At 45.6% G+C, this 27036-nt stretch overlaps 1 protein-coding gene and 1 pseudogene across 3 annotated transcripts in view; one reads left to right on the top strand and one right to left on the bottom strand.

Moving 5' to 3' along the window:
- The window catches only part of tfg (trafficking from ER to golgi regulator), a 220933-nt gene that overhangs the window by 144506 nt on the left and 49391 nt on the right, over positions 1-27036 (top strand). The gene's annotated exons all lie outside the window — the stretch shown is intronic.
- LOC137374609 (large ribosomal subunit protein eL14 pseudogene) lies at positions 19874-20328 on the bottom strand (annotated as a pseudogene).

Below are 27036 nucleotides of genomic sequence, written 5' to 3'. Positions count from 1 at the left end.
AGGATTAGAGAAACTGTATTTTTAATAATGCGTTCTTAAAAGCAATACATATTTGCAAGTTTTATGAAGAGATCACCCAGGCAAAGGATAGTTAATATGTTAAACTTAAGTTGTTTCTCCCTAGAAACCAGTCAATTACTGATTCATTAGCTTGTCTGGATATTTACAAAATGCTTCATTCATTGAGTTGGAAAACTTTTTGATTTGTATGTGAAGTGTGAGTTAGAAGGGAGCCACATACCCCATCTGAGCTAAACTGTCTGCCTTTTGATGCCCAATTGTTACACTACCAAATCCCATTATTATGCAAGTAACTATAGGGCAGTGTGAATTAATACCCATAAATCAACCTTCAGACTGTTTACAGGAGCAACTGATGCCCCTGAATCCTAGAAGAGGACGCTGCCAGTTTGGGCCTGGTGTCCTTGCAGCTTGCAAATTAAAATTGCAGTCGGTCAAACAGGGCAGGAGATAAAAAATGGGCAAGTTTTCCTCTTCATTTTTAACTGTTACCTCGCTTCAATATTTCTTGAGTTGAAGTTGAGATCTTTATTTTGGTTATGATCAAATATTCTCTCTATCGTTGCAGGTAGGATTATGTGGGAGATTCTAGTGAAATTAAAATGTTCTTAAACAGCTATTGCACTTAGCTTCCCAATAAATTGGGTGGGACGGTGGTTAGCACTGCAGCCTCACGGCTCCAGGGACCCGGGTTCAATTCTGGGTACTGCTTGTGTGTACTTTGCAAGTTCTCCCTGTGACCGCGTGGGTTTCCGCCGGGTACTCCGGTTTCCTCCCAAAAGACTTGCAGGTGATAGGTAAATTGGCCGTTGTAAATTGCCCCTGGTGTAGGTAGGTGGTAGGGAATATGGGATTACTGTAGGGTTAGTATAAATGGGTGGTTGTTGGTCGGCACAGACTCGGTGGGCCAAAGGGCCTGTTTCAGTGCTGTATCTCTAAATAAATAAATAAAAATTGGTGAAAGCAGTATTTAGTTTAAACAAAAATTCTTCCTAGTCTCAAATACAGAACTATTTTCTTTTTTTTGTATTTTCTTGTATGCAAGTAGTATCCTTCCTTTTGGGCCTCCTTATCTCGAGAGACAATGGATACGCGCCTGGAGGTGGTCAGTGGTTTGTGAAGCAGCGCCTGGAGTGGCTATAAAGGCCAATTCTGGAGTGACAGGCTCTTCCACAGGTGCTGCAGAGAAATTTGTTTGTTGGGGCTGTTGCACAGTTGGCTCTCCCCTTGCGCCTCTGTCTTTTTTCCTGCCAACTACTAAGTCTCTTCGACTCGCCACAATACAAAGCCATTCAGTCCTTACATTTGTCAAGTTGTGAATTCCGAATTAAGCCACTGCAGCTCCAGAATTGGAGCTTGCATTTAGAGTGCTAATTTTGTGGTGGTGTGTAACCATTTTGAGGTGCATGCACAGTCTGGAAAAGTGGCAGAATGAAGTTCAGTCTAACTCGCTGATGCACTAAAGCAAGGGTGGGCAACTGCCCTCTCACTAGCCACATGCAGCTCTTTGGATGCTTTGTTTAGTTTCCCTACCTACGCAATTAGTACTGATTTAAGGGGTATGGGAATAATGGATTTGATGGGCTACCTGTTTTTCTGTAACCATTCTTTCATTTTGACCTAACTAACTTTCATGTTTTGAAATAATTATAATGTTAACTGTTAATTTCCGGTTATGTAGTAAGAACTAGTACCCTTCTCAATTACTTCACAATACTAATGTAGATATAAATCAAAAATGTTTCTGAAAAATTAATCTTTTTTGTATTTTATTTTAGGAAATGCACTTTGTGCTTCTTATTTCCTCCTATAACCTATCCCCATTATTATTGGATTCATAGGCTTTCTTAAAGGCTTTCCAGTATTGGGATATTTCTAGCTCTCATTTGGGTGGTTACTTTCCTGATTTTTTTTTTTAGCAAGTTTGCATGAACTGCTTGTCATTTATAACAAGGTGAAATCATTATAAAATGGTTCTTTTGAATTTGCTGTCACTTATTTTGTTTTAGCTGAAACAAGCGCAATGTTTGTACTTGTTCTTTCTGTCTGCAAGGAACAGGGCCATGTGTATTAATAGATGTAGCTTCCAGTACATGCAGGTGTGCCACACTGCAAACCCTACTGACAATCTTAAATTGGTGGTCATATTCTTAGCACACTGAGGATTATTTAGCAAATGTTGTCCAATCACGGAATCACATCTAATGTTGAACACTCTTTTGAGTTTTGCAAACACGGGCTGGTTGGGTATGGCGTGTATCTTGCCTGTTCCGAACAGCGGAAGGGACATGTTTGATACGATCCGCCAGTCTTTGGAACGTACGGAAGGGTAATGTATCCCAAAATTTGCGCAACAGGTGATGCTAGCTGTTTCACACTGCTACTGTGGAGTAGCAACATGTTTGATGTTCGCCACCAACGGGATGCTGACGTCCTGCCTATTACACAAATGAGTAATGTGATATATGCATTTCAATGCCAATGTGATGCTAGGGAAATAGGCCATTCGCTGGTTCATTCTTCAGGGCAATGCCTTGACCAATTAGAGTCAAGTTGCCTGGTTTAAATTTAAAACAAAGCTTGGCAGTTAACTGTCAGTCACTGGAAACTGGTGCATTCTCCATGGCAAAGCCTGTACCAATCAGAGTTCACTTGCCAACCAATCAGCACTCTCTCCTCATACAGTATAAGTTATTGTTTTCCCTCTCATTTGGTATTCTTGTGGATTGTCCTGATGAGTGCAAGATGAAAAGCTTTGACGACATGTCTCTATTTTCAGCAATACTCAAGTTCTGGACTACCAAACAACTTGTTAACTCAAATCAGTTTGTAAAGCTTTTGGAAAAAACTGTACACTTAGAAACAATTGTAATATAAATCGCATGTCCAGTTTTCATGTTTTGTAATTTCATGAGCTATTTGAAGACCAGCTTTTGAACAAAAAATGTTACTTGCAGATGCAAACAAGAGAAATTAGAAAAGGCACTTTTCTGAAATCCAGTGAATATAGTTGATGTGGACTTGGATTGCCTTTTGAATAAATTAGCGATATTCTTGGAAAAGTAAGAATTTCCAATCCATATGCTTACGGGAAATGGCAAGATTGGTCATGTGTTAGAGGGAGTTTTGGTAATGAGTTGTCATTCAGACTGTTTTCATTTACAATACATTAGTTGCTAGCATATTACTTGTATGGGGTTTTTCCCAGTGCTTCCAGCTTGTGTCCATAAGCAGGTAGACTGCTTTATAAGCTGAAACTTGTGCCCTGCTACATAGCATGTTCAGCAATAGTGTTTGGAATTATCAATTACTCCACAGCTCTGTTATCAAACACTTGCGGTCACGTGAGATGATTCTTGCAAGGCAGAATATGTCATGCTTTGATGGTTTAAAGCTCAATTTTTTTTTTATTTGTTCGTGGGATGTGGGTGTCACTGGCTAGACCTGTATTTATTGTCCATTTCTAATTGCCCTTGAGAAGGTGGTGGTGAGCTGCCGTCTTGAACTGCTGCAGTCCTTCGGGTGTAGGTACACCAACAGTGTTGCTAGGAAAGGAGTTCCAGGATTTTGACCCAGTGACAGTGAAGGAACGACAGTATAGTTCCAAGTCAGGATGATGTGTGGCTCAGAAGGAAACATGCAGGTGGTGGTCTTCCCATGCATCTGCTGCCCTTGTCCTTCTAGATGGTAAATGTTGTGGGTTTGGAAGGTGCTGCCGAAGGAGACTAGGTGCGTTGCTGCAGTGCATCTTGTATACGGCACTCACTGCTGCCTCTGTAGGTCGGTGGTGAAGGAAGTGAATGTTGAAGGTGGTGAATGGGGTGCCAATCAGGTGGGCTGCTTTGTCCTGGATGGTGTCGAGCTTCTTGAGTGTTGGAGCTGCATCCGTCCAGGCAGGTGGGGAGTATTCCATCTCAGTCCTGACTTGTGCCTTGTGGACAGGCATTGGGGAGACAAGAGGTGTTACTTGCCCCAGAATTCCCAGCCTCTGGCCTGCTCTTGTAGCCACGGCATTTATGTGGCTGGACCAGATCAGTTTCTGGTCAATGACACAGTGGTTAGCACCGCAGCCTCACAGCTCCAGCAACCCGGGTTCAGTTCTGGGTACTGCCTGTGCGGAGTTTGCAAGTTCTCCCTGTGACCACGTGGGTTTCCGCCAGGTGCTCCAGTTTCCTCCCACAGCCAAAGACTTGCAGGTTGATGGGGCAATTTACAATGGCCAATTTACCTTAGTGTAGGTCGGTGGTAGGAAAACAGTGGGGATGTGGTAGGGAATATGGGGTTAAATGTAGGATTAGTAGAAATGGGTGGTTGATGGTCGGCACGGACTCGGTGGGCCGAAGGGTCTGTTTCAGTGCTGTATCTCTACATAAATAAAATTAATGGTATCCCCCAGGATGTTAGTGGGAGATTCAGCAATGGTAATGTCATTGAACGTCATGGGGAGATGGTTAGATTCTCTCTTATTTGAGATGGTCATTGCCTGCCATTTGTGTGGTGTGAATGTTACTTGCCACTAACCTGCCCAAGCCTGGATGTTGTCCAGGTCTTGCCAGATATGGACATGGGCAGCTTCATTATCTGCAGAGTCGCAAATGGTGCTGAACATTGTGCAATCATCAGCGAACATCTCGACTTCTGACCTTATGATGGAGGGAAGGTCATTGATGAAGCTGCTGAAGATGGTTAGGGCTAGGACACTACCCTGAGGAACTCCTGCAGTGGTGTCCTGGGACTAAGATGATTGACCTCCAACAACCGTAACCATCTTCCTTTGTGCCAGAGATGACTCCATCCATCAGAGAGTTTTCTCCCTGATTCCCAGTGACTCTAGTTTTGCTAGGGCCCCTTGATGCCATACTTGGTCAAATGCTGTCATGATGCCAAGAACTGTTGGAATAATACATAGACGAAATTAGACAAAGCAAGATACTTAGAGTACAAACTATGGAAACAAAAAGAATAGAATCGGTGTATAAGCTATTAAAATATCCTTTTTGGAATGTATTTTACGCACAGCTTGATGAGCAGGAGGACTATAGAATTAGTATTTTGGAAACTTTCGCAGTTTGTGTAAATTTCCAGTCCACTCCGAGTACAGATCTCTGGACAGAAGTCTGCCTGTGGAAGCATTCAATAGGCTTAAGTGATTCAAAAGCCACTGCAGTTAGACCCATCAGTCAGCTCTGATTAATGACATAATTGATGGTGAATATTGCATTTTGTCCTAATGAGCAGAGCATTGCTCCAGTCTCTCCTACCTGCTAATGCTTTTATCATGTATTATTTCGTTAACATGTAGAACATAGCTTCTGTATTCCGAGTAATTTCTAGACCTGGCTTGGTCCTGCAGGCAATTTGTCTTCAAGCCTCCATTTGAAATTTGATAGGGAGCAAATGCTGAGCATCAGCACCATTGCTGAGTATAGACGGTCAGTACTCTGGCTGCTGCAATGGAAATGAAGCTTGATGGTATCACCTGAGTGGAACTGCATGGTTTGAGACAGAGGCAGTGCTACTAACTAAAGAGGCACTGTGTGAGATGGAGAGGAATGTGAGGGAGTGGAAGAGGTGGAAAGTTATTGAGAGAAAAGGTATTACCTTGTTTATACTTTAAGCCATGTCTGGGGAGTAGCCCATTTAAGCCCAGTACTTTTGGCATGATTTTAAAATTGACAGAAGGCAGAAAGTGCATTTATTCTAAGGGTGGTTAAAATCACTATGCAAGAGATGGTCTGGTCATGAGTCAGAATTCACTATTGGCAATCTGCCAATATTTGTTCTGGCTAAAACTCTGTATTTTGCTCATTGAAAATAAGCATGTTCTGTTTTTCTGAATCCACTACATTTGCTTTACATAATAACTATTGCCATTTGCTCCAAATATAAGCTATTAAAGTCAATACAACAGTATTTCAGTGCTAGCGCTGTCAACTATAAGTTTGCATTATGTTGAAGGGGGAGCTATCTTGTAAAATAGAATGTGTTGGCATCACTTCTATTTGCTAGTGATTTCCAGCATGAAAAGTTCCATTTTATACTGGGACAAACTTGGTGAATATAACATTTGGCTAATTGTGATTTTTATTGACTTTTCATCAGTTTTCTCACTGTTGTACCCTTGAAAGTTTGTGGGGCTTTTGTTGGGGAGGGAGAGAAATTAGTAATTATGCCTCTGGAATTTGAATACTATTTGGACTGATGGGTGGTCGACTTTTCTGCTTCAGTTGCATCAAGTACCAAGTGAATTGAGTTTGGGAAGGCTTAATCCAACAAATGTTAGCAGTACAATAATCAGGGAAAAAAATCAACAGACACTTGGAGAGGTTCGAGTTACTTAAGGAAAGCCGGCAAGGATTTGTAAAAGGGAGACCATGCTTGACTGATCTAATTGAATTTTTTGACTAAGTAACAGAGAAGGTTGATGAAATGAATGCAGTGGAAGTTGTTTGTAGGATTTAAAGCATTTAAGGTGCCACATAAAAGGCCAGTTAACAAAATTGAGGCTTATGGAATGGGAAGGTCAGTGTCCAGTTGGCTTAAGGACAGAAAACAGAGAGTCATACTAAATGGTTGTTTTTCAGACTGGAAGATGATGGACAGTGGGGTTCCCCACAGGTCAGTGCTGGGACCACTGCTTTTTTTGGTATATATAAATGACTTGAATCTTAGAATAGAAAGTAAAATTTCAAAATTTGCTGATGACACCAATCTTGGAGTGGCAAACAATGAGGATGATATGAACCACCTGTAACAGGACATAGGCTAGCAGAATGGGTGTCAGAGGAATAGGGAGTGGCAATATATGCTTAATGGCACAGTTCTGAAGAGTGTGCAGGAACAGAGGGACCTGGGGGTGCATGTGCATCGATCTTTGGTGGCAGGACATATTCAAAGAGTGGTTAGTAAAGCATATGGGATCTTGGGCTTTTTAAATAGAGACATTGAGTACAAAAGCAGAGAAATTATGCTGAACCTTTATAAAGCTCTGGTTAGGCCCTAACTGGAGTATTGCATCTAGTTCTGGTTGTCACACTTTAGGAAGGAGACAGTACAGAGGAGATTTACCAGAATGGTTCCAGCGATGGGGGATTTTAGTTACAAGGTTAGGTTTGTTCTCCTTGGAGCAAAGGAGATTCAGAGGAGATTTAATTAAAAGTATACAAGATTATAGCAGGCTTAGAAAAGTTAGGCAAGGAAAACTTGTTCCCATTAACTAATGGTACAAGGACTAAGAGGCACAGCTTCAAGGTTTTGTGCAAGAGATGCAGGGGGAAAAGCGAAAAAGCACTTTTTTATTCAGCGGGTGGTAATGACCTGGAACTACCCACAAGGGTGGTGGAAACGGAGATGATAATGACTTCAAAAGGAAATAAACTTGCAGGGCTACGGGGATTGAGCAGGGGAGTGTAACTGACTGGATAGCTCTGTGGAGAGCCTGCATGTACTCGATGGCTTCGTTACTTACCGTATATGATTCTGCAGAACAGTCCATAACTTGGCAAAACAAGTGAGAGTTTCACTTCCTCTCAATTCCTGTTGAAAATGCCACATGACTGCAAAAGAGGGGCGTTCTGCTGAGTTTAAGATTAAAGCATCTTGTTGGTGAGATTTAGTTTGCATCAGAGTTGCTCTGTATCTGACTTGGGAGGGCTTGATGGTGTGGGTGTTAATGAACAAAAAAGGGGCAATCACACTGCTGGGAGTGTACTGTAGACCCCCAAACAGTCAGAGGTGAGATAGAAGAGCAGAAATGTCGGCAAATCTCTGAGAAGTGCAAGAACAATATGTCAGTAATAGGGGATTTTGATTTATTCCAATATTAACTGGAATATTTTTAGTGTGAAAGGAATTCAGGGAGCAAAATTCTTGAGGTGCATTCAGGAGAACATTTTTGCCTAGTATGTAGCCAGTCCAACAAGAGTGGGTGCAGTTTTAGCCTTAGTTTTAGGATATGAAGATGGGCAGGTGGAAGGAGTGGCAGTGGGAGAGCATTCTGGTGGTAGTGATCATAATTCAGTCAGCCTTAACATAATTATGGAAAAGGAGAGAGCTAGAACAGGAGTTCGAGTTCTCAATTGGGGTAAGGCCAAATTTACTAAACTGGGGAGTGATTTAGCGAAAGTGGACTGGAAACAGCTACTTGAAGGTAAATCAGTGTCAGAACAGTGGGAGGCATTCAAAGGGGAGATTCAAGGGGTTCAGGGTAAACATGTTCCCACAAAGAAAAAAGGTGAGGCGGCCAAATCTAGAGCCCCGTGGATGTCAAGGATCCTGCAGAGTAAGATAAGGCAAAAAAGGGAAGCTTATATCCGACACCGAGAACTCAATACTACAGAAAGCCGAGAAGAGTATAGAAAGTGGAGGGGTGAAATCAAAAAGGAAATTAGGAAAGCAAAGAGAGGGCATGAAAGAATGTCGGCAAGCAAAATCAAGGTGAACCCAAAGATGTTTTGTCATTAATTTAAGAGTAAGAGGATAATGAAGGAGAGAGTAGGGCCTATTAAAGACCAAAAAAGTAATCTATGTGTAGGAGCAAAAGATATTGGTATGGTTCTTGATGAATACTTTGTGTCCCTCTTCACAAAAGAGGGAGATGATGTAGATATTGTAGTTAAGGAGGAGTGTGAAGTATTGGATGTGATAAACATAGGGAGAGAGGAAGTATTAATGGGATTAGCATCCTTGAAAGTTGATAAATCACCAGGGCCAGATGAAATGCACCCCAGGCTGTTAGAAGAACCAAAAGAGGAAATAGCACAGGGTCTGACCATCATTTTCCAGTCCTCACTGGATACAGGTGTGGTGCCGGAGGATTGGAGAATTGCTAATGTTGTACCATTGCTTAAACAGGGAGCGAGGGATAGACTGAATAATTATAGGACAGTCAGTCTAACCTCAGTAGTGGGCAAATTATTGGAATTTATTCTGAGAGACAGGATAAACTGTCACTTAGAAAGGCACAGATTAATCGAGGATAGTCCAGCATGGATTTGTTAAGGGAAGATCTTGTTTGATCAATTTGATCACATTTTTTGAAGAAGTAACAAGGAAGATAGATGAGGGTAGTGCAGTTGGTGTGGTCCACATGGGTTTTAGCAAGGCTTTTGGCAAGGTCCCACATGGCAGTCAGGCTAAAAAAAAAAAATCCCATGGGACCCAAGGGAATGCAGCAAGGTGGATACAAAATTGGCTCAGTGGCAGGCAACAAAGGGTAATTGTTGATGGCTGTTTTAGCGACTGGAGGCTGTTTCCAGTGGTGTTCCGCAGGGCTCAGTACTGGGTCCCCTGCTTTTTGTGGTGTATATTAACGATTTGGGCCTAAATGTAGGGGGCATGATCTAGAAGTTTGCGAACAACACAAAGATTGGCTGTGTGGTAGTTAGCAAGGAGGATAGCTGTAGGCTGCAGGAAGATATTGATGGTCTGGTCAGATGGGCAGAAAAGTGGCAAATGGAATTCAACTGGGAGAAGTGTGACGTGATGCATTTGGGGAGGTCAAACAAGGCAAAGGAATGCACGGTTAATGGGAAAATAGTAAGGGACCTTGGAGTGAATGTCCACAGGTCCCTGAAGGTAGCAGGACAGGTCAGTAAGGTTGTTAAGAAGGCATATGAATCCTTTCGTTTATTAGTTGAGGTATAGAATATAAGAGCAGGGAGGTTATGCTGGAACTGTATTGGTTAGGCCACAACTTGAGCACTGTGTGCAGTTCTGGTCACCTAAGTACAGGAAGGATGTAGTTGCACTAGAGAGGGTACAGAGGAGATTTACGAGTATGTTGCCAGGACTGGAAAAATGCAGCTATGAGAAAAGGTTGGATAGACTGGGGTTGTTCTCCTTGGAACAGAGAAGGCTGAGGGGAGATCTGATTGAAATGTACAAAATTTTGAGGGGCCTGGATAGAGTGGAGGTGAAGGATCTATTCACCTTAGCAGAGAGGTCAGTGCCGAGGGGGTATAGATTTAAAGTGATTGGTAGAAAAATTAGAGGGGAGATGAAGAAAAACTTTTTCACCTAGAGCGTGGTGATGGTGTGGAGCTCACTACCTGAAAGGGTAGTTGAGGCAGAAACCCTCAACTCATTCAAAATGAGTCTGGATATGCACCTCAAGTGCTGTAAGCTTCAGGGCTATGGACGAAATGCTGGAAGGTGGGATTAGAATGGATGGATCATTTTTCGGCCAGCACAGACTTGATGGGCTAAGTGGCCTCTTTCTGTGCCTTAAACTTTCTATGATTTCTATGAAATCCAAAAAAAAGTTCTCCAGATTTGACATCCTTATCTTGAGAACTGAACATCTATTCCAAAAAGAGAAAACAGTAAATTGGATTGCTAAGTATGAATGGATTTGTGGCTCAGTATATATTTTAATTTCCTAATCACATGATTTTATGTTTCATTTCTTCCATGTAGCTAAGTTTCACTGTAATAAGTTTGTGATGGTGTGAGAGATAGTCATACAGCATTGAAACAGGCCCTTCGGCCCACCGCGTCCATGCCGACCATAATGCCTATCTATAATAATCCCACCTGCCTGCATTAAATCCATATCCCTCTATGCCTTGCTCATTCAAGTACCTGTCCAGATGCCTCTTAAATGTTACTACTGTTGCTGCTTCCACCACCACCTCTGCCAGCTCATTCCAGATACCCACTATTCTTTGTGTGAAAAATTTACCCCTTTGATCCCCTTTAAACCACCTCCCTCTCACCTTAAATCTATGCCCTCTAGTTTTACTCACCCCTACCATGGGAAATAGACTCTGGCTATCTACCCTATCTATGCCTCTCATAATTTTATATACCTCTATCATGTCCCCTCTCAGCCTCTTTCGCTCCAGGGAAAACAGACCCAGCCTATCCAATCTCTCTTTATAACTCAAGCCCTCCAAACCAGGCAACATCCTTGTGGATCTTTTCTGCACCCTCTCTAGCTTAATCACATCTTTCCTGTAGTGCGGCGACCAGAACTGCACACAGTACTCCAAATGCGGCCTAACCAACATTATGTACAACTGTAACATGACGTCCCAACTTTTGTACTCAGTGCCTCGGCCGATGAAGGCAAGCATGCCATACGCCATCTTCACCACCCTGTCTACCTGTGTTGCCACTTTCAGGGAACTATGTACTTGCACCCAAAGGTCTCCCTGCTCAAGAACACTCCCCAGGGCTCTGCCATTCACTGTATATGTTCTGCCCTGGTTTAACTGCCCAAAATGCATCACTTCACACTTGTCTGCGTTAAATTCCATTTGCCATTCCCTTGCCCACTTTCCCAGTTGAAGTATATCCTGTTGTAACCTTAGACAACCACCTTCACTGTCCACTATACCACCAATTTTGGTGTCATCTGCAAACTTACTAATCATGCCCCTTGCATTCACATCCAAGTCATTAATATATATGACAAACAACAGAGGGCCCAGCACCGATCTCTGCGGCACACCACTGGTCACCGGCCTCCAATCTGAAAAATAACCCTGCACTACCACCCTCTGCCTCCTATCACCAAGCCAATTTTGTATCCAATTTGCTAGCTCACCCTGGATCCCATGTATTTGAACCTTCTGGACCAGCCTACTATGCTGGACCTTGTCGAAGGCCTTGCTAAAGTCCATGTAGACCACGTTCATCGCCCTGCCCTCGTCAATCCTCTTGGTCACTTCCTCAAAAAACTCAAATCAAATTCGTGAGACATGATTTCCCACACACAAAGCCATGCTGACTATCCCTAATCAGAACATGCCTTTCCAGATGCATATAAATCCTGTCTCTCAGAATTCCTTCCAATAACTTTCCCACCACTGATATAAGGCTCACCAGACTGTAGTTCCCTGGCTTATCCCTGCTGCCCTTCTTAAATAAAGGCACAATATTAGCTATCCTCCAGTCTTCGGTGCCTCACCCGTGGCTAAAGATGATACAAAAATCTCTGCCAGGGCCCTAGCAATCTCCTCCCTTACTTCCCATAGCATCCTAGGATACACCTGGTCAGGCCCTGACCACCTTAATGCGCTTCAAAACCTCCAACACCTCCACCTTTTGTAATGTTGATACGCTCCAAGATATCGGTGATCCCTCCCTTGAACTCACTAGCTTCCATGACCTTCTCCACGGTAAATACGGACGAGAAATATTCGTTTAAGACCTCGCCCATTTCCCGTGGCTCCACACATAGATTGCCACACTGATCCTTAAGGGGACCTACTCTCTCCCCAGCTACCCTTTTACTCTTAATATACTTATAGAATCTTTTAGGATTCTCCTTTATCTTATCTGCCAGGGAAATCTCATGGCCCCATTTTACGCCCTCCTAATTGCCTTCTGAAGTGTAGTCCTACATCCCCTATACTCCCCGAGGGACTCGCTTGATCCCAGCTGCCTATACCTGACATATGCCTCCTTCTTTGTCCTGACCAGATCCTCAATATCCCTTGTCAACCATGGTTCCCTAAATTTGCCAGCCTTGCCCTTCCATCTGACAGGAACATGCCGGCCCTGAACTCTTCCTATCTCACTTTTAAAAGCCTCCCACTTGCCAGACGTCCCTTTACCTGTAAACAGCCTCTCCCATTCAACTTTTGAGAGTTCCTGTCTGATGCCATCGAAATTAGCCTTCCCCCAATTTAGGACTTCAACCTGAGGACCAGTCCTATCCTTTTCCATAACTATCTTGAAGCTAATAGAGTTATGGTCACATGTTTGAATTTTTTGAACAGAAGAGCTAAAGCTACATTATTTCACTCACAGGGCTTGTAAAGTGAATATGTAGCACTCATAAAATTAAGAATGAAAAGAGTTGGACTAATCCTTAATCGTTGGATTTTTGCCAGTAAACAAGGGGAAATTGTTGCCAGGAAAGTAAGCCGTTGGCTAGGGAAGTTTCTTTTATTGGCCTTTTGTAAACTCTAAACTGTCTTTTTGATGGTTCTGTTGCTGTAATCACCTTGTTTTATTTTCTACACTTTGACTTAATTAATTTGTTTTCTTTGATTTTTAATTGTTTATATGGTTGAATTCAATTTCAAGTCACCTGTTTGTTTGAATAAAAGCTCATATTTGCATATGTGTACTGGAATGCAATTTTTATGTATCTATATGTAGATTAAGTCTTTTCTACAGGTGTCTCACTTAATTTCAGGAGCACTGCTGTCAGCCTAGGACATGGTTTCAAGCCTCATTCCAGGCACATATGGTAGACTGATGCAAAGAGTGTTGCATTGTTGAAGTTGCTGCCTTTAGGAAGAAGCGGAGAGCCCTCAGACCATCCTAGTGGGGGATGGAGGTGCAGAGAGATTGGCCATCTATTCACTATTGAACGGAGGCCCGTCCAGCCTGAAATGTATAAATGTTCTCGCTGCTTGTAACTCTTCAGTTTAGAAGGGTCAGGATTGGAGAAAAGAAACCCTGGATGAAAGCATTTTCCTTGGAACAGATGTTTAAGTGCAGACCAGAGCTTGTGCATTTTTCACTGCAGCAAATAAAACCCTTAGATCAGAGATATGGGATGGTTTTCTTTTTGGTTATAATGGTGGTGAGGCTTAAGTAGATTGTGAGTTCTGCCTGTCTTATGCTTCTACCGTGTTCTTGGCTAATTTTCTGGTGTCATGGTCATTTGAATAATTTTGGTTGAGTTCCATTTGATTTCAGTGGTGCTGAGTTACCTTCCTTGGTGACGGTTGAAGGAGAGGAAAAACGCTACTGTATCTATCTCTGCACAGCATGGCCGGTAAATCTTCTGCCTTGTCTATTGTAATTTATTCTACAAGCCAAGGTAGTCATAAAAATATTAATTTAAATAACCCCTCTGACGCCCTGTAGCAACATATTCTCTATTTGTGTCTCATTATAGTATTCCTGTTCAGATTTGTAAAATATGCCTGATGCCAGGTAGTTCTAACAGCGAGCTGGTGGAATAGCTACCCAAAATCAAGTGGAAAGGGAAAAAAAATCTGCTCCAACAACTCTTCAATGAAGACTGAATTGCATGTTTTCACTTGTAACTCTGCACTTCAATGACACAACATTCCTATTCTCCACCACCCGTAAACAATCCTTTGTATACTTAGAGGTTTTTTTTATTCATTCATAAAATGTGGGCTGTGATTGGTCATCTTTAGAATTCTATAAGTCTGCTAAAAAGAATGATTTGTTTTTTAATTCTCCTTTCAACACATTTGCCCTGCACAGCTGAACAAGGTTAGTGGCCCAGAATAACTGGATTTCTTCAGTTCAAGTAACTAGAATTGTCCAATTGTCCATTGTTTAAATATCAACAACAAACACCAAAAAACTTGCTTTTAACGTAACAAAATGTCCCAAGGTGCTTCAAAGGAATATTATAAAGCGAAATCTGACATTGAGCTGCATGAAATATTGTGGCAGATAACCAAAGCTTGGTCAAAGAGAGAGGTTTTAAGGAGTATCTTCGAGTGGAAGAGAGATTTAGGGAAGGAGTTCCAGAGCTTAGGCCCTTGGCAGCAGAAGGCACAACCATCAATGGTGGAGCAGTTAAAATCAGTGATGCTCAAGAGATCAGAATTATAGGAGTGCAGATATCTGAGTTCTGTAGGGCTGGATAGGGAAGGGCGAGCCCATGAAGGGATTTGAAAATAAGGATACAAATTTTAAAATCAAGACCTTGCTTAATCAGGAGCCAGTGTAGATCAGTGAGCATAGGTAGCACAATGGGTGAACAGGACTTGGTATGAGTAAAAACATGGGCAACAGGCGTTTTGATGATCTCAAGTTTACGGAGGATAGAATGTGGGAGATCGGCCTGGAGTGTAATGGAATTGTCAAGAATAGAGGTAACAAAGGCATGAAAGAGCGTTTCAGCAGCTGATTCGCTGGGATGGGGCAGAGTCCAGTAATGATATGGAGCTGGATGTAAGCGGTCTTAAAGATAGCATGGATATGTGGTCAGAAGCTCATCTTGGGGGCAGGTATTAAAGCAAGGTTTCACACAGTCTTGTTCAGCCTCAGACAGTTGCCAGGGAGAGGGATGGAGTTTGTAGTGGGGACCGAAGGGAATGGCTTTAGTTTTCTCAATATTTAATTGAAGGAAATTTCTGCTCATCCAGTGCTGGATGGCAGGTAAGCAGTCTGACTATTTAGAGTCTATGGAGGAGTCGAGCGAGGTGGGGTGAGATAGAATTGGGCGTCATCAGCGTAAATGTAAAAACTGACTGTATTTTCAGATGATGTCGCTGAGGGTCAGCGTGTAAATGAGAAATAGGAGGACGTCAAGGATTAATCCTTTGACAAACACCACAGGTAGTGGTGCGGGAAGAGAAGCCATTACAGGTAATTCTCTAGCTACAATTAGTTCGATATGAATAGAAACAGGTAAGAGGCACTGGATGAGATGGTGTGGTCAATCAGCTGCAGAAAGGTCGAGAAGGATGAGGAGGAATTTGAATTTTAATTGTCATGAACATTTATAAATCATCTGGAACTGCAGGAAAATAGAAAGCATCATAAAACTAACATTTACCGATAATTCTTTGCCACCCTGTGTCATGTTCCCATGTTGTTTACAAATAATCCCCTACCCAAAACAAACACGCACTTTCCTACCCCTCCATATTCCAGTTTAATGCTGCTTCATAAAATAATTCTTTTGTGTGTCTCACATGCTTAAAAAACCATACCAATTCAATCATGTTATAAAACTAAATCATGCTGTAACATGAGTATATTAAGTTGCTCATAGTTTTTAAAATTTTAGATTTGTATGCTTTTTTATTTCAGGACTGTTGAAGTCTATTTTACAGCAGTCTAGGACTCGTGAAAATATGGATGTTGTCTTGGTCAGTGAGTGGCAATCAATCAGAAGCTAAATTGGTATTGTTTCCCTTTATTGCAATCTTGCAAGTATGAATTTTATTTGCGAGTGTTTATTGAGGTTGTCTTCTGACTCCTAGTCTTAAATGTACAAAACATACAGTTGTGCGTTAGAATGTTCTGGAGTTTCTTTGTGGAGATATAATCTATGTGCATCACAAAATTGAAAGCATCACAACTAATGTATGAAAAATGGTCCCAGAGGACTGGAGAATAGCCAATGTTGTTCCTTTGTTTAAGAAGGGTGGTAAGGATAATCCAGGAAATTATAGGCTGGTGAGCCTTACGTCAGTGGTGGGGAAACTATTAGAGAGGATTCTTCGGGACAGGATTTACTCTCATTTGAAAACAAACGAACTTATTAGCGAGAGACAGCATGGTTTTGTGAAGGGGGGGTCGTGTCTTACTAATTTGATTGAGTTTTTTGAGGAAGTGACGAAGATGATTGATGAGGGAAGGGCGGTGGATGTTGTCTATATGGACTTTAGTAAAGCCTTTGACAAGGTCCCTCATGGCAGACTGGTGCAAAAGGTGAAGTCACACGGAATCAGAGGTGAGCTGTCAAGATGGATACAGAACTGGCTCAGTCACAGAAGACAGAGGATAGCAGTGGATGGGTGTTTTTCTGAATGGAGGGATGTGACTAGTGGTGTTCTGCAGGGATCAGTGCTGGGACCTTTGCTGTTTGTAGTATATATAAATGATTTGCAGGAAAATGTAGCTGGTCTGATTAGTAAGTTTGCGGACGACACAAAGGTTAGTGGAGTTGCGGATAATGATGAGGATTGTCAGAGGATACAGCAGGATATAGATCGGTTGGGGACTTGGGCGGAGAAATGGCAAATGGGGTTTAATCCGGACAAATGTGAGGTAATGCATTTTGGAAGGTCTAATGCAGGTGGGAGGTATACAGTAAATGGCAGAACCCTTAGGAGTATTGACAGGCAGAGAGATCTGGGCGTACAGGTCCACAGGTCACTGAAAGTGGCAACGCAGGTGGATAAGGTAGTCAAGAAGGCATACGGCATGCTTGCCTTCATTGGTCGAGGCATAGAGTATAAAAATTGGCAAGTCATGTTGCAGCTGTACAGAACCTTAGTTAGGCCACACTTAGAATATTGCGTGCAATTCTGGTCGCCACGCTACCAGAAGGACGTGGAGGCTTTGGAGAGGGTACAGAGGAGGTTTACCAGGATGTTGCCTGGTCTGGAGGGCATTAGCTATGAGGAGAGGTTGGAAAAACTCGGATTGTTTTCACTGGAACGACGGAGGTGGAGGGACGACATGATAGAGGTTTACAAAGTTATGAGCGGCATGGACAGAGTGGATAGTCAGAAGCTTTTTCCCAGGGTGGAAGAGTCAGTTACTAGGGGACATAGGATTAAGGTGAGAGGGGCAAAGTTTAGAGGGGATGTGCGAGGCAAGTTCTTTACACAGAGGGTGCTTGGAACTTGCTGCCTGGAACTTGCTGCCGGGGGAGGTGGTGGAAGCAGGTACGATAGCGATGTTTAAGAGACATCTTGACAAATATATGAATAGGAAGGGAATAGAGGGATATGGGCCCCGGAGTGCAGAAGGTGTTAGTTTCGGCAGGCATCAAGATTGGCGCAGGCTTGGAGGGCCGAATGGCCTGTTCCTGTGCTGTACTGTTCTTTGTTCTTTGTACAGAAGCTCCAAATATATTTAGTAAAAGAGAGAATACATAAATATTTTGCCAGCATTTTCCTTCAGCAAACTATTATATTCCTGTTCCTGAATACTGTCTGCTACCATATAAACATGTTCATGTACAAAATTTCTGGCATGCCTTAATTGCCAATACCTATCCAATTTTTTTGACCTGTGTTGAAAAGATGACTTTCTGATTTACCTGGCTAGCAACAGTTCGATCTGATTTGACCAACAATTTGACTTAAATTGATGTCATTAACTGTTGCTATAAATGTAACATATTTATTAAGTCAACATTTTAGATCACCATTCATTTGGTTTCTGTTTCTTAGGAAACTGATCAAATTCTCACCTGTAGTCTTTTGAATTAGTATGGAGCAAATTTTCTTCAAAGTTAATCAAATTCATTAAGTAGCTTTCCATAGTCTAATCTGTAAAAAGGTTCTTTTACTGTAATCCCCTATATCATTGGGCCTGGTTGATTGCCAGTGCAACTTCCAGTTTCTGGCTCAAAATTTTGTTTCAAGTGCCAGGGACTTTTCCATGACACCAGTCTTCCCTCACTTCCATTAGTTGATGACTTACTGAAATGTAAAATCTGCTCCAGGATCTGCATATCAACTTAGCACAAGTGACTTGTTCATTGGAAACAAGAATGTCAGAGCTTAATACATTTTAGCAGAGGGTACTTCAAGGTGCAGCTTGGCATTGGATGGTGAATTATGGGTAGGAAAAGTATTCAAAAGATTGCTCCCTTAAAGATGCCCTAATTTTTGTCATCTCACAAGCCCAGAGAGAAAGCAACAAGTATTCTCTGGGTACATTTCGATATCCACATCACTGGTGATCTGACAGTTGTCACCTCCACCATTATAGTCTCTGGCAATCCCTGAAACAGTCACCATAGCTTCAGAGCAGTTGTCAAAACTTCAGTTATTCACCATTGAGCCTCATTTAACAAGTCCAGAATATAGAAATGATCCATCAATGCCAACATTCTTGTAGGAGGAAGAGCAATACATCAGTCCTGTGTCATTCTTTAATCTGCAGCCATTAAAAGCATGTCTCAGCCTATAGTTACTTTTGTTAAAATATTTGATGCATTATAGCATTGCTCCAGTCAAAACCTGCAACCTGTACTGGTTCAGACAGGAATCTGTACAAACACAGTATCACCTCCACTCAAGGATAATGCCCTCATGGCTTCAGTTAACTCATGAGTTACATTGCTGTTTACTTATGCAAACAGATTTTCCTGCCTCCTTTGCGGAAATGGATGAAGATACAGGGCGAAGACTTCTGCTACAGGAATAGCCTCAGGCCTTGGCAGAAACTTATGGGCAGAGTGCTGACTCAGCACACTTATTTTGATGTTTATAATGTTGACTTTCCATATTTAAAAAGGATCTCATTGACTTTGGATGGGTGTCCTTGCCACCTGCGATTTAGAATTGCAGTCAGTCAGTGAGAACAGAATGGGTGAGCCCACTGCTCTATTTTAACTGCCACCAGGACAATCTGGTTCAGTCTTAGAACGTGGCCAGGAAAAAGGGATGAGATCGATGCCAAGAGTGCAGAGTTGGTGGCAGGGGCCAAAAGCAGTGGCAGTCTTTCCAAAGTTTAACTGAAGATAATTGCACTTTATTAAACACTACATTCATAAAATTTGGCTCTAGCAGCATTGCAGAAGGCCTGAATTCACAAAGTGATGGCTGGAAGACTTCAAACCACTTCTGCTGTGGCCTGCACAGCGCACCCTCTCCAGCACGTGCATGCACCGAAAGCATGCAGAGTGGGCAGATCATGACGCCCAACAGCGTTGAATGTTGATTTGGCACGGGATCTGCCATTTTGGAGTGCATAGATTCAGTTAATATCATCTCATGATCCCTCACAGCTAAACATGTGCTCATCTGCATGACGGACCTCCCCAATAACTATTTAAAGGACCACCCATCCATCTTCCAGATGAAGTACTTTTGCTGGTGCAGTGATAGTGGAAGTACTGTGTTCCTTGGAGGACATTTTGGACTTTTAAGAGAATGGTGCTGGATCTTGAAAAGGTGGTAAGGGGAGTTGGTTGACCTTCAGTAATGTGAGCTATAGTTGCTGTCCCTCCTGGGCTGCAGCACAACAGGGACACGGAGAACAGGCAGCAGAGAGGGGAAGCAGTGCACAGAGGGAGGAGGGGGAGGGCTTGTGAAAGAAGGCTCCACCCACCAAGGATCGTCAGGGGGTACCTGTCCTACCTCCACCTCAGCCAGGACCATTGTCTGAGGCAGCTACGTATCACCAAGGAAGTTTTAAAAAAAATTTTGGTATCAAGTTTAATCATTTGCTTAAACGGTGGACATTTATGTTTTCTTGCTGGCTTCCTTCTTCAGTTTTGATAACTCATGCTTGATGATTTTGTTTCTCATTTTCTTGGCCTTCATGACCTTGTAGCGGTCAAAGTCTGTCATCTTGGCCCTCTTTGCACGTGCATCAATTTTCTTTGCCCAGCGTGTAGCTTCCTATTTCTCACTGATTTTCTCCTTTTCCCAAGCAGCTTTCACAGATTTGTGGCAGACACTATGTGGTATTTGAATCTTGAAGACAGTGAGCTGCATACATTTAAATGGCATCGCCTGTCTCCTCACTCCACTGCAAAGGCCATCCACCAGTGCCCTGTTCTGGTCAATAACATCAACAATCGCCACCAATTTGCCAGCGTGTGGGCCAAAGGCGATACAGGCCACGCAGCCAATCCCCACGTATCGCTTGTACACCATGGCGGCTGTCCGCGAGCAGAAAGAGAGAGAGGCAGTTTACGGTTCCGCTCCATATCACCAAGGAGGTGACCACTGAACCGTGCCACCTCCTACATCCTGACCTGCAGGCTCTTAGCAGGGCAAAGGACACTGTTACCAGTGGCTGTCAAGGTCACTGTGGCCCTTAATTTCTGTGCCTGTGGATCCTTCCAGGTAGAAGCAGCAAACTTTAGCAACATCTTGGAGTTAATTATAATATAATATAACATCTTGCAGTTAGTTGTCCCGTGCTATATCAGGGAGGTAACAGTGGTACTGCATAGGAGGAGAGTGGACTTCGTCTTTTCTCTGACCAGAGAGAAGCAGGCGTAGAGAGCATATGGATTTGCCAAGCTGGCGGGATTCCCAGTGGTGCAGGGTGCAAACAACTTCACGCACGTGGCTTTGCAAACCTCACATGTTAATGGGGCGATATTCCCTTACCGCAAGCACTCTGTCAAAATACAGATGGTATGCAACCATGCCCAGAAGATCCTGTTGGTGAATGCCCACTATCCTGACATCAGTCTTGCCCACCATCTTTGGCCCACCACAAAGCACCAGAGCTGGGTGATGAGGGATACACACTTTACACCTGGCTAATGACTCTTCTGTGCCACCTGAACATCTGAGGACAACATGCCTATAATGAGAGCCATGCAACGACTTGGAATGTTGTGGAGCAAACCATTGACATGCAGAAGCACTGGTTCTGCTGCCTGGACCATTGGAAGTGCCCTCCAGTACTCACCAGGGAGTGCCTCCATGTACATGTGGTTTGCTGCGTCCTTCATAACTTTATCATGACGCAGCCCTTGCCATCAGCTGTTTGGAGGCCACCTTGGGAGGAGACATCCGGGACCTCTTCACTCTGGACGAGCTGTCTGTGAGCAGATGCTCAGTCTCCAATTCCCTGAGATGTCATCTCCACATCATAGTTGCTCCAAAATTTCCCACCTTTCAGTCGATCCGCTGCATGCCATCACAGCATCCTCTAGGTCAAAATCCTAAAATAAAAGCCATCAACAGAAAACCATTCCATAACAGCTTGATTGCACAGAAGTTCTAATAATACACTCAAAACTGAACTGTTGACCCGAGTGCATTCCCTTCAGTATGCCTTTACCTGTCCTGGTGCTGCTATGCAGTGGTACCCCAGTAGCTGCAACATGGCTGGTGGGCTGCTTAATTTCACTGGGGGATTCTGCAGATGACCTTGCAGGATGATCTCGTGGGCCCAGCTTCACACTGCACCACCTCTGCATGGGCAGCAGGAGCCTGGGCGGGCTAGCTGGCAGGCTGAGAGGCGACAGCAAGAGTGCTGGTGGAGTGACAGTGGCGGGAGCATGAATGCTGGCATCCCGAGAGAACAGCAGATTTTCAGAAGGTACATAAAAGAGCATACCGTCATCCCGATTGCACTCAGTGACACTGGATACAGCAGTCTCAGTAACAGCTATGATGCTGAGCGCTATTTCCTCCAGAGGGTCCAGTGAATGCAGACGTGCCTGTTCTCTGCTGCTCCCTGCGGTTATGGGTTACCTCGTACTGCAAGGTAGAGGAAAGAATGTCGGTGAGTGTGTTGTAATGTCTTTGGGTGATGTGCCATATCTGAATAGCTGGTGGTATGTGAAAACTGAGAAAGATGGGTGTGAGGCTGACAGCATTGGTAAGTGTATGAGGATGAGGTGGAGTACCCAAGTGTTAGGCATGAGTCCTAATTGCTATTGGGTGAGTGCTGAGGGCGTGGTGCGTTGAGCAATGTGAGAGGTTGGTGGATTGGAGGCTAGGAAATACCATGAAGATGTATTCACTGACCTTGACTACCCTTGTCAGGTTATTGTACTTTTTACGGCTCTGCATCCAGGTTCTCTGGGCTAGACTCTGGGAATTGATCTCTGTGGCTACCTATTTCCATTCCATTCTTGGGAATTTCTTGAGAGCCTCCAGCCCCCTGGGGGAAACATGGCAGCTTCCTTTCCACCTGCACCACTACCAGTGCCACATCAGAAAATTTGGAGCCCTTTCCCTTTCCTGCTGCTTGGCCCTCTGTTGAGTGTGAGGCCAGTCTGCAGCACGCTTCGAGCTGGGCTGCATGCTGAAATCATTTAGGTGAGATGGCACAAAGATTGTGTGCTACCTACTTCAACAGGGCTGGGTGCAGGGTAATCATGCATCATAGCTCCCATGCTCAAAAACGGACCTTTTCCAATTTTTCACACCTAGATATTGACTAAGCAGATTGATAACAGAGACATTGGAGGGGTCCCAAGTTGAAGAGGTAGAACTGATTGTCAGCTGTTAAAAGCCAGATGGATGGTGACGTAGCTTGTTCCTGCTTTTCACATCCCAACTGACCACAGCAAGTGTTTTTGTTACGAGTGTTTTCACCCCTTGTGTTTTATTTGCCAAATAAACAGACAGATGACAGGTTTTCTCATAGGTTTTAAAAAAACTATTTTCAAACAAATGCCGAAATATTCGTAACACTAATCACGCACGCATTCTTACACACACACACACGCACAAACAAAGATAAATAGACAAGTACAGGGTAAGATGTGTTCAGAGTTCGGGTTGTAAAAGTCTACCATTTCAGGAATAACCTGTGGGATCCCCTCGAAGGTGAACTTTTAAAATTGCAGGCCTGTTTACTGGTTGTCTGGTATTCGCTGAGCTGTTGCAGTCTCCTGCCGATTCACTTTGTGTTGAAGACAGTACTGATGTCTTAAATAAAAACAGTGCTGGAAATACTCAGTCTGTCAGGCAGCATCTGTGGAGAAAGAAGCAGAGTTAACCTTTCAGGTCTGTGACCTTTCGTCAGAACTGACAACGGTTAGAAAAGAATTAGGAAGTAAGCAAGTGCGGGGGTGGGTAGTGGGGAATAGAACAAAAGGGAAGGTGTCTGATAGGACAGAGGGCAGGAGAGATTAAATAACACAGCTGTCATAGGACAGAGGCAAAGAGTGTGTTAATGCTTGTCGTGAAAGACAAAGTATTAGTCCAGAGAGAGTGTTAATTGCGGAATAATGACTAGCTCTGTCTATATAAAACACAGGGACGTAGTTGAAAAAAAATGAAAATATGAAAAAGGCCAGTCATGCTCTGAAGTTATTTAACTCCGTGTTTGGTCCGCAAGGCTGTAGAGTGCCTAGTCGACAGACCAGGTGCTGCTGCTCGAACTTGCGTTGAACATTGGAGCAGGCCAAAGACAGAAATGTTGGCATGAGAGCAGGAAGGGGTGGGGGGGGGGTTAAAATGGCAAGCGACCAGATGCTCGGGATCATGCTTTCGGACTGAGCGTAGGTGTTCCGCAAAGCAATCACCAAATCTGCATTTGGTCTCCCCTGTATAAAGGCAATCGCATTGTGAGCAGCGAATACTGTATACTAAATTGAAGGAAGTATGAGTAAATCGCTGCTTCACCTGGAAGGAGTGTTTGGGGCCTTGGAAGGTGAGAAGAGAGGAGGTAAAAGGGCAGGTATTACACCTCCTGCGATTGCATGGGAAGGTGCTGTGGGAAGGGGTCGAGGTGTCAGGTGATGGAGGAGACCAGGGTGTCGCGGAGGGAACGATCCCTTCGGAAGGCTGACGGGAGGGGAAAGGGAGATGTATTTGGTGGTGGCATCACGCTGGAGGTGGCGGAGGATGATCCTTTGGATGTGGAGGCTGGTGGGGTGGAAAGTGAGGACAAGGGAACTCTGTCGCGGTTCTGGGAGGGAGGGGAAGGCATGAGGGCAGAACTGTGGGAAATAGATCGGACATGGTTGAGGGCCCTGTCAATCACAGTGAGGGAGTCCTTGGTTGAGGAAAAAGGAAGACATGTCAGAAGCGCTGTTGTGGAAGGTTGCATCATCAGAACAGAAGCGTTGGAGACGGAGAAACTGGGAGAATGGGATGGAGTCCAAACAGGAAACGGTGTAATCAAGATATGTCGTGGGAGTCGATGGGCTTATAATGAATTTTAGTAGACCGCCTATCCCCAGAGATGGAGACAGAGAAGTCGAGGAAGGGAAGGGATGTGTCGGAAATAGACCATGTAAAGGAGGGAGAAGGGTGGAAATTGGAAGCAAAGTTGATTAAGCTTACCAGTGCAGGGCGGGAGCAGCAAGCGGCACCAATACAGTAATCGATGGACTAGAATATGAGGTGCGGGAGGGGGCCTGAGTAGGACTGGAACAAAGAATGTTCGACGGCCCACAATAAGGCAGGCAAAACTAGGACCCACGTGGGTACCCATAGCAGCTGTGCTAATGTCCTAGGTCAATTCTCACTGGCAGAAAAGTTGTTTTTTCAAAATTACATTATTGTCTCTGCTGCAGCGAGCTTTCAACTTGTCTCCGCAGGGTTCAATTGTATTGGCAAGAATTGATCTCTATATCTATCTCTCCCTCTATCTCTCTCTACCTCTATCCATCTCTCTCTCTCTCTCTCTCGCTCTCCGCCTATCTCTCTCTCTCTCCGCCTATCTCTCTCTCTCCGCCTATCTCTCTCTCTCTCCGCCTATCTCTCTCTCTCTCCGCCTATCTCTCTCTCTCTCCGCCTATCTCTCTCTCTCTCCGCCTATCTCTCTCTCTCTCCGCCTATCTCTCTCTCTCTCCGCCTATCTCTCTCTCTCTCCGCCTATCTCTCTCTCTCTCCGCCTATCTCTCTCTCTCTCCGCCTATCTCTCTCTCTCTCCGCCTATCTCTCTCTCTCTCCGCCTATCTCTCTCTCTCTCCGCCTATCTCTCTCTCTCTCCGCCTATCTCTCTCTCCGCCTATCTCTCTCTCCGCCTATCTCTCTCTCTCTCCGCCTATCTCTCTCTCTCTCCGCCTATCTCTCTCCGCCTATCTCTCTCTCTCTCTCTCTCCGCCTATCTCTCTCTCTCTCTCTCTCCGCCTATCTCTCTCTCTCTCTCTCTCCGCCTATCTCTCTCTCTCTCTCTCTCCGCCTATCTCTCTCTCTCTCTCTCCGCCTATCTCTCTCTCTCTCTCTCCGCCTATCTCTCTCTCTCTCTCTCCGCCTATCTCTCTCCCTATCTCTCTCTCTCTCTCTCTCCGCCTATCTCTCTCTCTCTCTCCGCCTATCTCTCTCTCTCCCCGCCTATCTCTCTCTCTCCCCGCCTATCTCTCTCTCTCCCCGCCGATCTCTCTCTCTCTCTCTCTCACTGCCGATCTCTCTCTCTCTCGCTCTCGCTCCGCCTCTCGCTCTCGCTCCGCCTCTCGCTCTCGCTCCGCCTCTCGCTCTCGCTCCGCCTCTCGCTCTCGCTCCGCCTCTCGCTCTCGCTCCGCCTCTCGCTCTCGCTCCGCCTCTCGCTCTCGCTCCGCCTCTCGCTCTCGCTCCGCCTCTCGCTCTCGCTCCGCCTCTCGCTCTCGCTCCGCCTCTCGCTCTCGCTCCGCCTCTCGCTCTCGCTCCGCCTCTCCCTCTCGCTCCGCCTCTCCCTCTCGCTCCGCCTCTCCCTCTCGCTCCGCCTCTCCCTCTCGCTCCGCCTCTCCCTCTCGCTCCGCCTCTCCCTCTCGCTCCGCCTCTCCCTCTCGCTCCGCCTCTCCCTCTCGCTCCGCCTCTCGCTCCGCCTCTCGCTCCGCCTCTCCCTCTCGCTCCGCCTCTCCCTCTCGCTCCGCCTCTCCCTCTCGCTCCGCCTCTCCCTCTCGCTCCGCCTCTCCCTCTCGCTCCGCCTCTCCCTCTCGCTCCGCCTCTCCCTCTCGCTCCGCCTCTCCCTCTCGCTCCGCCTCTCCCTCTCGCTCCGCCTCTCCCTCTCGCTCCGCCTCTCCCTCTCGCTCCGCCTCTCCCTCTCGCTCCGCCTCTCCCTCTCGCTCCGCCTCTCCCTCTCGCTCCGCCTCTCCCTCTCGCTCCGCCTCTCCCTCTCGCTCCGCCTCTCCCTCTCGCTCCGCCTCTCCCTCTCGCTCCGCCTCTCCCTCTCGCTCCGCCTCTCCCTCTCGCTCCGCCTCTCCCTCTCGCTCCGCCTCTCCCTCTCGCTCCGCCTCTCCTCTCCCTCTCGCTCGCTCTCGCTCCGCTCTCGCTCCGCCTCTCGCTCCGCCTCTCGCTCCGCCTCTCGCTCCGCCTCTCGCTCCGCCTCTCCCTCCGCCTCTCGCTCTCCCTCCGCCTCTCGCTCTCCCTCCGCCTCTCGCTCTCCCTCCGCCTCTCGCTCTCCCTCCGCCTCTCGCTCTCCCTCCCGCCTCTCGCTCTCCCTCCGCCTCTCGCTCTCCCTCCGCCTCTCGCTCTCCCTCCGCCTCTCGCTCTCCCTCCGCCTCTCGCTCTCCCTCCGCCTCTCGCTCTCCCTCCGCCTCTCGCTCTCCCTCCGCCTCTCGCTCTCCCTCCGCCTCTCGCTCTCCCTCCGCCTCTCGCTCTCCCTCCGCCTCTCGCTCTCCCTCCGCCTCTCGCTCTCCCTCCGCCTCTCGCTCTCCCTCCGCCTCTCGCTCTCCCTCCCCCTCTCGCTCTCGCTCTCCCTCTCGCTCTCCCTCTCCCTCTCGCTCCGCCTCTCCCTCCGCCTCTCCCTCCGCCTCTCCCTCCGCCTCTCGCTCTCCCTCCGCCTCTCGCTCTCCCTCCGCCTCTCGCTCTCCCTCCGCCTCTCGCTCTCCCTCCGCCTCTCGCTCTCCCTCCGCCTCTCGCTCTCCCTCCGCCTCTCGCTCTCCATCCCTCCGGCCTCTCGCTCTCCCTCCGCCTCTCGCTCTCCCTCCGCCTCTCGCTCTCTCCTCCGCCTCTCGCTCTCCCTCCGCCTCTA

The sequence above is a fragment of the Heterodontus francisci genome, chromosome 10 (assembly GCF_036365525.1).
Source record: "Heterodontus francisci isolate sHetFra1 chromosome 10, sHetFra1.hap1, whole genome shotgun sequence".
Classification (NCBI taxonomy): Eukaryota; Metazoa; Chordata; class Chondrichthyes; order Heterodontiformes; family Heterodontidae; genus Heterodontus; species Heterodontus francisci.
The sequence above is the reverse complement of the archived record's forward strand: the minus strand, read 5'-3'. Positions and strand labels throughout refer to the sequence as shown.